The following is a 6,086-nucleotide window of genomic DNA, read 5'->3' on the forward strand; positions in this document are numbered from 1 at the left end:
AAATATATAAAATGACAAAATATATATTAAAATGTATTAAACATGTAATATCTATTAAAATTATTATAATTAGAATAATCACAATTCAGAATGGTCAAGAACGTTCAAGAATATTTTTGTGATGATGCAAAAGAATCATTTTGAATGCAACAAATTGAACTGATTCATGGAAATGAATCAAACTTGCCAACTCTAAAATGGAAAGAGTTCAAAAAACATTTTGGAATCATATTGTGATTCCCTGAATTAAAATCGAATGATGAATCGCCTAAAAACTCCCACCCTTATGGAGCACAGTCTACAATTGCTCAGCTTTAGTGTGTGTGTGTGTGTGTGTGTGTGTGTGTGTGTGTGTTAGAGACACGGCTACTTTCTGAATCACTAACAAGTTAAATAATTGAAAACAGGACAGAACAAGTCCAGGCTCCTTCCATTTCGCCATGAGTGACAGAGAGAGAGAGAGAGAGAGAGAGAGAGAGCTGAAGAAAGTGAATGGCTAATCCTAATGTTAAGTATCCTCTCGAGAAGCCGCCGGTCAGTTGGGTGTTAATGGCCTCTACAATTGAAAGCTACTTAATGTGAGTGAAGCCACAGCACGCAGTGTTAACTGCACCGGTGCTTATTAAAAACCACTCGAGTTGCTTTAAAACACAGCTTTTAAAAGCTTATGTGAGAGGAATATGCTCACATGATGCTATTGTTATTGAGTGATGAGAAAAGCCCTATAAATCAGTCTCTCTCTCTCATCCACAGTCAGACGTGATTATTGCTCATATGTTTGTCTTTAATAACTCTTTCCTCTGCCAGGACAGTGTAATGACAAACAGAGCATTACGTCGCTCTGGCTCGGTCTGAGCGCAGAGAAACAGCATGAGCTCGGATTAAATAATTGGCTCTCTGTAACATTAACTAGATGTAAAAGCATCTGAATTAATCATGCAGTGATGTGTAAAAGTCACCCTCATTACTGACTGTCTGCCTTTACTGCTGTATCATCACAGACAGACAGTCAGACAGACAGACAGACAGACAGCGAGAAAGAGACAACACTAGAGATAAAAAAAGAAAGACATTTCAGATTCAAGCGATAATACAAACTAATGCATCATATGAATGTACAATTCGTTTAAATGGCAGCATCTTCATTCAGCTTTGGGGTCAATGATGAATCAGGAAAACCGAGTCATGTACAAATCTACTTCAAGTTACAAGTTCTTAGAAATGTAACTGTTGTATTTAAGTTACATTTGTTTTTAAACAAAACAGTAACAAAAAAGTGTTATGTTAAAAATATAACATTAATATTAATATCAATATTAATATTGAAATTAATATTCATGTTCATATTAATATCAATGTTATTATTAATATGAACAATACTACATACTACTAATAAATTACTATTATTGTTGATGATGATAATGATGATGATGATGATGATGATAATGTATTATTATCAGTAGTAGTACTAGTAGTAGTAAAACATAAAAACAAACCAATAACATAATACTTTACCATCATCATCATCATCAATATTCATAATATTAAGAACACAGACACAGACACAGACACACACACACACACACACACACACACACAGACACACACACACACACACAGACACACACACAGACACACACCACACACACACACACACACACTGTATATTCATATAGGTAGGCAGTTTTTGAACACAGCCGAAGGACTTTGCTCTCTCTCCTGTCTTTCTACACACTTGGACTCTAATAAATTAGCACGGTGAAATGGAAACAGACTGGAGCGCAATTAAAATGAGAAGTGCTCTGGGTAGATTGTGGAACTCCTCTCCATATTATAAAGACATTATTGTGAATCAGGGGAATGAAGACTAATGTGTCTTGTCTGAACGGCGAGTGACGAACCTATGAATGTATAAATCATCAAAACTACGGAGGTTTTTGACCGTCTCTCTCTCTCTCCCACAGAGTGATGGACGCTCGGCCGCTCTGACTCTAATTGACACGAGACACGTTAACGATGAGAGCATCACGCAGCGACCAAACATCTCAGTGCTGATTGACGAAGCTGATGAGAAATGAGAGAGACAGACAGAGAAACAAACAGAAAGACTCAAATCTAGCAGACTGGACCAAAACCTGCTGGTTTCAGCACATGAGCGATGGGAAAATGAATCAATGAAGGAGTGAGGGAGTGAGGGATGACAGACAATCTTACAATTATCAAAGGAGACATCTGGTTCACAATTAACCAATTAACACATTAGACATCTTTAAAATACAGCACAATGCTTACTTATTTTTAACAACATTTGCAATGGAAAAAAAAGAGAGAACATTATCAGAAACCTGGGAAGAAAATTTCTTATAAGTCTTTCTATTGTAAAACTGAGCCACGGTGAAAGAGCAGACTCGATCCGTCAGTATGTTTATGTCCAGCGCAGTGAATGAAAGACCAGATAACAGTAATCACTGATGAAGGAGCTATGTTTAGAATGGCACACCTACTATTAACAAAAAAATAATATAAAAATAAATTCATATATTTTTTTAAATACATAATTACATTAATTAAAACAAATACAAATAACTAACTAAATAAATTAAAAAACGAATTAAAATAAACAAATTAAAAGAAATTAATTAAAATGTTTATGTTTAGAATGGTACACAACCAACTATTTAAAAAAATTTAATTAATTAAATAAAAATAAATACAATAAAATTAAAAATAATTAAAAATAAGTTAATTGAAAGAAATTAAGTAAAATGCTTATGTTTATAACGGCACATCACCTACTATTTAAATAAATAAAAATAAAATAAATACATTAAAATAAAACAAACAAACAAACAAAAAATATATATTGTTATAATTTTTTTTTCTTTCAACCAGGAACATGTTTTCCTTGACTAATTAACATGCAATTAAACATACATGTAATGAGATCATGTGACCATAGCATAGTATTCTACTGTTTGAAATGCATACTAACCAAACACATTTTAACCAAATATTCAAGACTGGAGGGGAGTCTCTGAAAAATATTATGGGGACGATACAGTCTCTCACACACAGTGTTCACATACTTCACATGTAACTGGTCATGCATACAGTATTCAATTTGCATACTGTGTATAGCAAACAAACTGAATCCTAGAGGAAATGAATCAGTATGGTAGTAAGCCTAGACGATGAGGGTTTTTGATTCTTTATTTACATGGTTTTAGAGCCCACCTGCTGTGTGAATATTTATATTACACAAGTCACATTTGCACATTGGCCTTTTATGTTGCCAAACCGTCTTACATTTCTTAATACGCTGTTAAACCCATGTTTCTACCTCCTCCTGCAGACTTTATCTCAACCTACTGTATGTGTCAGGCGTGACGCCAAACCAGCCTAGAATGACTATATTTGTGTTTTTGCACTGCAGAACCTCAGGAAACTCTGTGCCATACTGAACGCTATGCTTTCCATCCTGAACATCCAATCGCAGCGACACGAGCCATAAATCAGAACAATCCCAGATGCCGATATTAACAGAGAAGGACTCCCTGCCTTCGCTCACTAAACAAACACAGATGGTCCAGCTACCGAAGCTCCACAACGCCTTCGAAACGATCCCTCACGCAAACTCAGGCCATTGAGAAGCACTCAGAGCCGTTCGGTTCATGCAGAGAGAGCGCTTAAGCTTCGCCGTTTGCATAATACGGGCCGAGAGGGGCTGCTTCAGCTCTTAAAAACATCCACTCCATTAAAACTCCCAGCGATGGCCCCAAAAGGCCCCTGGACGCTGAAAGCAAGGTTTGTTTGGATGGCCGTGTCAGCGAGAGCATCTGCTGATCGCAGGAGAGACTCATTAAGCCTTCATATGAGTTTGATTTAATAACACGCTGACGAACTGCATTCACTCACAGGAGAGCACTTCCTCCAGGAAGGTGGAGATCAGCATCTTCCAAACTTTTGAGAAGAAGATGTATTTAATTGTGAGATTGTCAGCATCAAGGGGTTAGCTTTGCTTTTGGTCAATTAAAATTTTGTGTACATTATTTGAAACATTGAAACAGAATGGGAAAACATCTCGACAGGTCTGTTGTCAATATTACTACTGTATAAATAATAAATAAAAAGAAATGAAAAGAAATGAATTCAAATGTTGATGTTTAATATCCCCACTATTCCTTTCATCTATAGGGACATGTTTTTCTTGACTGATTAACATGCAATTAAACACATGTAATGATAAATAATATAAATAAGGAATTTAAAAACAGCAAATGTGATGTATACCAAATTACAGGAATAAAAAGAAATTGAAATATTAAAAAAATCGTTGACAAGATTTTTGACAAGATCCTATGATTGACATAAGGAGAAACAAGGTTTTAACTGAATTATATAATTAATTTAATATAATTACATACGTTTAGGGTCGGTTAGATTTTTTAGAAGTCTCTTCTGCTCACCAAGGCTGCATTTATTTGATCAAAAACACTATGAAATTTGTGAAATATTATTACAATTTAAAATAACTGTTGTCTGTGTGAATATACTGTAAAATGTAATTTATTCCTGTGATCAAAGCTGAATTTTCAGCATCATTACTCCAGTCTTCAGTGTCACATGATCTTCAGAAATCATTCTAATATCCTGATTTGCTGCTCAAGAAACATTTCTGGTTATTATCAATGTTGAAAACAGTTGTGCTGCTTCATGTTTTTATGGAAACCGTGGTACATTTGATTTTTCAGCTTCTTTGATGAATAGAAAGTTCAAAAGAACAGCATTTATTTGAAATATAAATCTTTTGTAACATTATAAACATCTTTATTGTCACTTTTCATCAATTTAATGCATCCTTGCTGAATAAAAGTATTAATTTCTTTAGCAAAAATCAAAGGTACTGACCCTAAACGTTTGAATGGTAGTGTATCTCAAAGGTGCCACGGACTCTTTTATACCCTTAAACATTCAGTGGTAAAAATAGCTGTTCTACATTAAATCATGATGACAGTTTCATGACAGTTAAGACACCATTAAACTCATCTAAGATCAGGGACAATTCCTTTAAAAATGACACTTTGCGATGGCTTTTCATTTCCGCCCCATCAAGGTCCGCTCACTTTCTGTCACATATTATGCTGCTTAGTGCTGGGCGGATGGAACAAAAATCTTTATCACTTTTTTTTTTTTTTTAATATTCTGGCAGTTTCACGGTTTATCACAATCTCTCCATGACTGTGCCTTTAGATGAATCACAATGCATGAAACGGTTGCAGAGCCACTGCACTTTAATCACGATCCAAACAAAGATGCTACATACAGTATGAGCCGTTTTTTATGTAAATTACATTTCATTTAAAGCAAAGACGGAATGATTTGACCTTAGCTTTGTGAAATTACGCTACATAAAATGTAACTGCATGAAACAAAAACAGCAGATGGATGAATGAGAACGCAAGTTCACTCTCTGACAGCAGGTGGCGCTTGTGGAAGAGCAGCGATACAGCATTTCCTTGGTTACTGCTGTGCTTTTAAATACTACATCAGTATGTATGACATGGAGGTAAGATGAAAATTAGTAAGAAGTGTGTGTAGATAACAAGGATCTCCACTCAATTCATCTCATCTCTCTAGTTTTCCAGTTCAGTCAGTTCCTGCTGTGTTCCTCTGCCTGCACTTTCCTCCATCACAAACAGGGTGCAGAAGCTTTTAGGTCTAAAATGCAGTAAAATCAAGTTAAAATAATAAAGTAGTGTTTTCCATTTATTTAAAGTGCCCCTATTATGCCATTTATACGGTTCCTAATATTGTTTTGGGATTCTCCTACAATAGGATTACATGCATGCAAGGTCAAAAAACGCTTTAGTTGTCTCAAAATATGCATTTAATATCACCTCATTTTCCAGCGATTCTCAAACGATTCGTTCTAAGCAGTTCAAAGATTCATTCTCTCTAAAACCCTCCTTTCCGTGAGCCTGCTCTGCTCTGCACTGTAAAAAATAAATAGTTGAGAAAACGTAACATAATAAGGCAACTTGATGCAGTAAGACTTTTGAGTTCTCTCAACAATAGTTTTTTAGTTC

General features: G+C 35.2%; 1 protein-coding gene across 1 annotated transcript in view; it reads right to left on the reverse strand.

The window, feature by feature from the left end:
- LOC107715829 (potassium/sodium hyperpolarization-activated cyclic nucleotide-gated channel 3-like) overlaps positions 1 to 6,086 on the reverse strand; it is an 89,681-nt gene that overhangs the window by 45,559 nt on the left and 38,036 nt on the right. The gene's annotated exons all lie outside the window — the stretch shown is intronic.

Source organism: Sinocyclocheilus rhinocerous, unplaced genomic scaffold, assembly GCF_001515625.1.
Source record: "Sinocyclocheilus rhinocerous isolate Xijiao unplaced genomic scaffold, SAMN03320098_v1.1 scaffold540, whole genome shotgun sequence".
NCBI lineage: Eukaryota > Metazoa > Chordata > Actinopteri > Cypriniformes > Cyprinidae > Sinocyclocheilus > Sinocyclocheilus rhinocerous.